A 7,275-nucleotide genomic window follows, 5' to 3' on the forward strand; every position below is an offset into this window, starting at 1 on the left:
GGGGCATACAATTAATGGAACACCTGCTAACCCAGAATTTGAGCAACGTCGTGGACATTGCTGCCCTAGTACGTAATGATATATCGCTCCCGACTTTGAGAGGAAGGGGCTGTGCCACAAGAATTGATTATATTTTTATCTCCCCTAATTTAGAGGATTTTCTATTGCATGGTAAAGTTGTGGCGACACTGCATAGTGACCATAATCCAGTAAAAGTGGATTTTAAAACGGTGCATACAAAATAGAGTGTGGTGCAAGAAATTTGATACCATCTACAGATAACCTCCGATTGGTGTGGTGAGGGGCTGACCCTGAGCAGTTACTTAACAAAAGTGGTAGGGTAGAACCTTACATTGTTAGAGGTTTGTCTGACACCGGCTGATTCTAATCCTGAAGTGGACTGTAGGGCACACTGTGCGCCGTGCACCAGTGGGGGACCTGGTGCTGTGCAGGTTGATCGTTGCAGCCCTCCCCTCCGGCTGGGGGGTGAGCGCAGAGGCTCCCCTAGAGCGGGCTCTGCGGCAGCAGCTGCAGCCAGGGGATGAAGATGGCGGAGGCAAAGCAGAAGCGCAACGAGCAGCTCAAGCGCTGGATCGGCTCTTGAGACAGACCACGAGCCGCCCGTGGTTAGGCGCAAGAAGACCAGGGTCAAGTTCGACGATGGCGCAATCTTCCTGGCTGCATGCTCCAGTGGTGAGAGCGAGGAGGGGTTCTAGCTGCTGGATCGTGGGGCAGACATAAATTATGCGAACGTAGACGGACTGACCGCCCTGCACCAGGCTTGCATTGATGATAATATAGATATGGTGAAATTCTTGGTGGAACATGGAGCAAATATTAACCAACCAGACAACGAAGGCTGGATACCATTACATGCTGCCTCTTCTTGGGGATATCTTGATATAGCCGAGTATTTAATTAGTCAAGGAGCCAATGTAGGTGCAGTTAATAGTGAGGTGATACGCCATTGGACATTGCAGAGGAAGAAGCAATGGAGGAACTCCTTCAAAACGAAGTTAGTCGGCAAGGTGTTGATGTAGATGCAGCTAGAAAAGTGGAAGAAAGAATCATGCTTTGCGATGCACGACAGTGGCTCAATAGTGGCAACATAAACGATGTCCGACATGCAAAATCTGGAGGTACAGCACTTCATGTAGCTGCTGCTAAAGGATACACAGAAATTTTAAAGATTTAAATATAGGCAGGCTATGATATAAATATCAAAGATTTCGATGGCTGGACACCACTTCATGCTGCTGCGCACTGGGGTAAAGAAGAAGCATGTCGAATTTTAGTGAAGAACTTGTGTGAAATGGAAACCGTTAATAAAGTGGGCCAGACTGCTTTTGATGTAGCAGATGAAGACATTCTAGGATATCTGGAAGAATTACAAAAGACGCAGAACCTTCTTCTTGCAGAAAAACGGGAAAAGAAATCACCTTTAATTGAATCTTCAACCGTGGAAAAACAATCAGCCACAAAACCCATTAAAGAATAAAGAGGCACTAATAAGAAAAGAATACACCCACTATTGACTCCCATGAGCAAGAAAAGGCTGATGATGAAGAGGAAGTAAAGAAAGATTAATCCAGTTGTTCTAGTGAAGAGGAAGAGGAGGAAAATTCTGAATCTGAAACGGAAACTGATAAAATCAAACCATTGGCACCTGTGAGTAGCACCACAAATAACACCAGTGCACTGCTATCTCCTGTTGTGGTTTCAGCACCATCACTGCCCACTGGACAGGTCACTCCTATATCACCTGTTAAAAAGATCCCGACTCCAGCCAGTAAGGTTTCGCCTAAGGATGAAGAAAGAAAAGATGAATCTCCTGCATCTTGGAGGTTAGGTCTTCGGAAGACTGGTAGTTATGGAGCGTTGGCTGAGATAACGTCAGTAAAAGAAGCTCACAAAGAAAAGGACTCCGCTGGTGTTATGCGTTCTGCATCCAGCCCAAGGCTTTCCTCCACTATAGACAACAAAGAAAACGAGAGAGATGGTAAAGGAACTAGATTTGCTTATGTTGCACCAACATTTCCAAGGCGGCTAGCAAGTACCTCTGATATAGAAGAGAAGGAAAATAGAGACTCTTCAAGTTTGATACGGAGTAGTGGTTCATACACAAGAAGAAGAAGGGAAGGCATGGCATGGCAGTTCGGGCTGGACTGTTCCCATGAGGCACAGGGTCAGACTGATTTGCATATAGCCATGTCTGAACTGGGGTGGCAGAGTGGGCTAAAGAATGGTGATGGATTAAACCCAGATCTTTTGACTGGGTGTGAGTGTTTGATTGGTTCGGATGCTCCGTCCATTACCACCCCCTTTTGTACCGCTTTTGGCCGCCATAAGTGTGGCAGGGAATGCTCAGACGTGAGTCCCTTGCTCACTTTGCCACTGGATTCAAGCAAGCCGAGCTGAAGACGGCTGTAATGCTAGAAACCGGTCCTCGGAAGCTTGTTTCCGGTCCAGGGAAGAAATGGCTTGGCAGTTAGACCTGGGCTGTTCCCATGAGGCACAGGGTCAGACTGATTTGCATATAGCCATGTCTGAACTGGGGTGGCAGAGTGGGCTAAAGAACGGTGATGGATTAAACCCAGATCTTTGACTGGGTGTGAGTGTTTGATTGGTTCGGATGCTCCGTCCATTCCCACCCCCTTTTGTACCACTACAAAGATGACAGCAGGTCCTGCAGGTGGCACACAAAGCAGTACCTCAAATCAATTGTGTGCTGAGGACAGTTCGGAGAAAGAAAGCGTTCCTACGGCATTGACAAACCCTGTTGCTCCAACTGTTATAAATACTGCTGCTACAACCACAACTACGTCAACATCTGATGGCACAGTGTCGTCAACAACAGATTTCAGAGAGAGACGCAGATCATACCTCACTCCTGTCAGAGATGAGGAGTCTGAATCCCAAAGAAAAGCCAGATCTAGGATAGCTAGACAGTCCAGAAGGTCAACACAGGGAGTCACATTGACTGATATTCAGGAAGCTGAAAAGACCATAGGAAGAAGTCGACCTAGAACAAGAGAGCAAGAAAATGAAGATAAAGAGAAGGAAGATAAGCAAGATAAGGAAAAGCACGATGACAAAAAAAGAATCTGAATCAAGAGAAGATGATTTTAGGCAAAGATATTCAAGAACAGATGAGGCTTATCAGAGGTACAGACCAGTATCAACATCCGTTTCAGCTACTCCATCGTCGTCCTCCTCACTTTCGACTTCCAGCAGTAGTGCTATCTCTTCAAATCCGTTACATCGACCAAACAGCCTTCTAGGCATTACGTCTACTTACTCTCCTTACTCCAGAAACACTGGAAAAGAAAATGAAAAAGATGGAGAACGGGCAGCAGAAGAGAAGGAAATGGAGGATAAATTTCAATCAAAATCTATACAAGAGCGACGGAGACCCAGAGAGAAGCGGAGATCAACAGGGGTTTCGTATTGGACACAGGATAGTGATCAAAATGAACACCATTCTGACGTTGGAGAGGAAACTAATAACAAGCAAACTCAGAATGACAGCCTTTCCAGGTACAATACAGTAACATCCAGCACTTCTTCTAGTGATTCCTTATTGGGGCGATCTGGGTCAAATAGCCACTTAGAAAACAGAAAAACATTTTCTAGCAGGCTAGAGAAGGATGATACTTCTGGCTTTAAAAAGCTTTATGAGCAGATCATTGCAGAAAATGAAAAATTGAAAATGCAGTTACATGATACCAACATGGAACTAACCGAACTGAAGTTGCAATTGGAAAAGGCACACAGAGGCAAGAAAGGTTTGCAGACCGGTCATTGTTAGAAATGGAAAAAATGGAAAGACGCGCTCTGGAAAGGCGGATATCTGAAATGGAAGAGGAGCTTAAGATGTTACCGGATTTAAAGGCCGACAACCAGAGACTAAAAGACGAAAATGGGGCATTGGTAAGAGTTATAAGTAAACTTTCCAAATAAGAGGTTTTGGCAGGAGCAAGTTTTGAAATTGCACACAAGTTAACGCCAGTGGACCATGGTTTGGCAGTCACTGAAAGCTTTGTGAAAATCCTTGTCGACTGTCATTTTGCATATATACAGCCAAAACCCCCTCTTACTGACATTTTGGTTTGATTTTTGCTTTTTTGTATCAAGATCACGTTTTTATGTAAAAGCGCAGCTACTGAGGAGACAAAATGACTGAGAGTTACAGCAAATGAGGAAAGTGTTCAAGGCCACAGACGCCGCAAATATTTAACCTGTAAGCCTTAGTTGTACATACTACATAAACACTTTTGCATCAGAGAAAAGGTTTCAGTAATCACAGAAGACCTTTGTCCAGGACGCGTCATTCATTGTGCCACAGGTTACGGTGGTTTCCTCCTTCATTCTTCCTTCATCAGCTCGTCGATTTGAAAAACCTTATTCTACTAACCATTTGCAAAAAATGCTGGCTCCTGAAATATGTTTACAATCAAAAGGATGGCTGCCCTATATATTTCAATTAGTGGCTCATAAGGAGTCCTTGGATTTCAATTCCGCAATTTTGATCTCACTGCATTTCAAGGCCGCACCACATCATAAACGAAACAAGAGATAGAAAATACAAATTTTTATTTTCATTTTCAGAATATACTTTTTTCCTTTTTCACAATTGTGTCATAAAATATCACTTCACATGACAGTAGTTCAATCATATAAACAGCCCCACATCACCCTCAAATCTTTCATTCAGACACAACAGAAACACTCCTCTACCATATCCTCATGCAACCATCCATTAAATTCAGTTTATAACAAGTGATACATCATCCATACATATCTCCAAGTTATACACTGAAGATGTCCTGTAGTGTCTTCTCAGCAGAGCGCCGGAGACCAAAGATGATAATATCAGTACGGGAAGTAGAAGCGCCAACGCGCGTTTCGGTGCCAGGCCCAGTCTACGGCCGCACCTTCATCAGGGCACATACACGATGGGCGGGGGTTACTAGAAGGCGGCTATTCGTGGGAGCAGAGCACCAATAATGAGTTACACTGACAGCGAGTCTCCAGCTTCGCGCTGATTCAAGGGGCTTCTGTTCGGCAGAAAACAGATATAGCAGGTCTTTAACTAGGGTTCCGAGGTGAGACAGTTCTCAAAGCAATAGATTTTTAAAAGCACGGCTAGCAGTCCGGAAGCACGCCTTCAAGGTGGCAAGTAGGATTGACGGCTCCGAGGTGGGTCCGTCCGAACCTCGGGGGAAATCTGATTCAAAAGTTCGATAACTTGTAAGCTCTAATAAGCAGAGGCTCCTGTCTCAGTGTTCCCGTGATTGATTGGTTCGGATGCTCCGTCCACTACCACCCCCTTTTGTACCACTACAAAGATGACAGCAGGTCCTGCAGGTGGCACACAAAGCAGTACCTCAAATCATTTGTGTGCTGAGGATAGTTCGGAGAAAGAAAGTGTTCCTACGGCATTGACAAACCCCTTGAAGGCGTGCTTCCGGACTGCTAGCCGTGCTTTTAAAAATCTATTGCTTTGAGAACTGTCTCACCTCGGAACCCTAGTTAAAGACCTGCTATATCTGTTTTCTGCCGAACAGAAGCCCCTTGAATCAGCGCGAAGCTGGAGACTCGCTGTCAGTGTAACTCATTATTGGTGCTCTTCTCCCACGAATAGCCGCCTTCTAGTAACCTTGAAGGATCTTTATTACATCGTATATCCTGTTTCCCAGGTGTGAGATTGGCCGCCTTGTGATATTGTCTGCCCCCCCAACCCCCCCCCCATCATCGCCCATCGTGTATGTGCCCTGATGAAGGTGCGGCCGTAGACTGGGCCTGGCTCCGAAACGCGCGTTGGCACTTCTACTTCCCGACCTGATATTATCATCTTTGGTCTCTGCGGCCCTCTGCTGAGAAGACACTACAGGACATCTTCAGTGTATAACTTGGAGATATGTATGGATGATGTATCTCTTGTTAATAAACTGAATGTAATGGATGGTTGCATGAGGATATGGTAGAGGACTGTTTCTGTTGTGTCTGAATGAAAGATTTGAGGGTGATGTGGGGCTGTTTTTATGATTGAACTACTGTCATGTGAAGTGATATTTTATGACACAATTGTGAAAAAGGAAAAAAGTATATTCTGAAAAAGAAAATAAAAATTTGTATTTTTCTATCTCTTGTTTCGTTTATGATGTGGTGCGGCCGTGAAATGCAGTGAGCTAAAAATTGCGGAATTGAAATCCATGGACTCCTAATGAGCCACTAATTGAAATATATAGGGCAGCCATCCTTTTGATTGTAAGTGGTGTTCTTTCCCCTGCTGGTCTGCCCTACATCGTTCTCAGGGGGCCCCTATTTTGTATTGGTTCCTGAAATATGTTCCCTCCGCGTCCAAGTTTGCAAACACATCTACAAACGCATTATTGTATAGCAATCATAGGTGACTGTCAGCTGGAACTGAGACTTTGTACACAAGTGCTTTCAATATTTGTGCAATATGCATTTTTCTTCATTGCTAAATTATTTAAAATCATTTGGAACTTGTAAGGATCCGTAACAGGAGAGGTGGGAGGGAGCGAGTCTGACACTGTGAGTAGAGATTTTAAAGAAGGTTTTATTTTTAGATACGCTTTTCTCCTTCTACTGGTCAGTCTTATTCGAGCAAACTCGTCCGGCTCCGTCCTTACGACCTTGGGGAAGATGGGTAGTTCCAGGGTGCTTCTACCGCGCCGTAGATGAGAGCCCTCCAGACCGGGAGTTCAGTAGTGGTCGTCGGGGCCGAGGTCCTCAACTCAGGTCGTGCGTGCAAAAGAAAGGAGAAAACAAGAAGTCACACTGACGTTCCTCGTAGGATTTTTAGGGACCGGGGAAGTGAGGGACACCAAGTAAATAAGTGTATTTCTAGACGTCGATCCCATGCCTTTAGTGCTCGTGAGGGTAAAGGGATAAGGAGACTTCACACTTATTTACACTACTCGTTCACTCGTTTGTGAGATTACCACGAGCAACCCAGCCCGCCACTTTGCCCCGTACCTTTGTAAGCCACGCTCCTCCCGCGGGAGCGTGGCGGGGCGAATCACCGGACCGTTGGCCTCCTGGCTTGCCGTCCACAGCTGGGCTCGTCAGAGATTCTTCTTCGCCGCACTCCGGTTCCGCTCTCGCTCTCCCGCTTCTCACGACTTCTTCTCCTCGGGAAAACCCGTCCGCAGTCTTCCGGGATCCACCTCCTTTTGGCTCCATGACGTCCCAGGGGGGCGGAGTCTCGTCTCCCTCGACGGTGAAGTTAAAGAGGCCGTGTTCCTT

The 7,275-nt window shown here is 45.6% G+C and overlaps 2 pseudogenes; both read left to right on the top strand.

Moving 5' to 3' along the window:
• Positions 1-541: 541 nt before the first annotated feature.
• Positions 542-2,834, top strand: LOC144820279 (protein phosphatase 1 regulatory subunit 12A pseudogene; annotated as a pseudogene).
• Positions 2,835-2,952: 118 nt separating this feature from the next.
• On the top strand, positions 2,953-4,121 carry LOC144818762 (protein phosphatase 1 regulatory subunit 12A pseudogene; annotated as a pseudogene).
• The last annotated feature ends 3,154 nt before the right edge of the window (positions 4,122-7,275 follow it).

The sequence above is a fragment of the Lissotriton helveticus genome, chromosome 2_1 (genome assembly GCF_964261635.1).
Source record: "Lissotriton helveticus chromosome 2_1, aLisHel1.1, whole genome shotgun sequence".
NCBI lineage: Eukaryota > Metazoa > Chordata > Amphibia > Caudata > Salamandridae > Lissotriton > Lissotriton helveticus.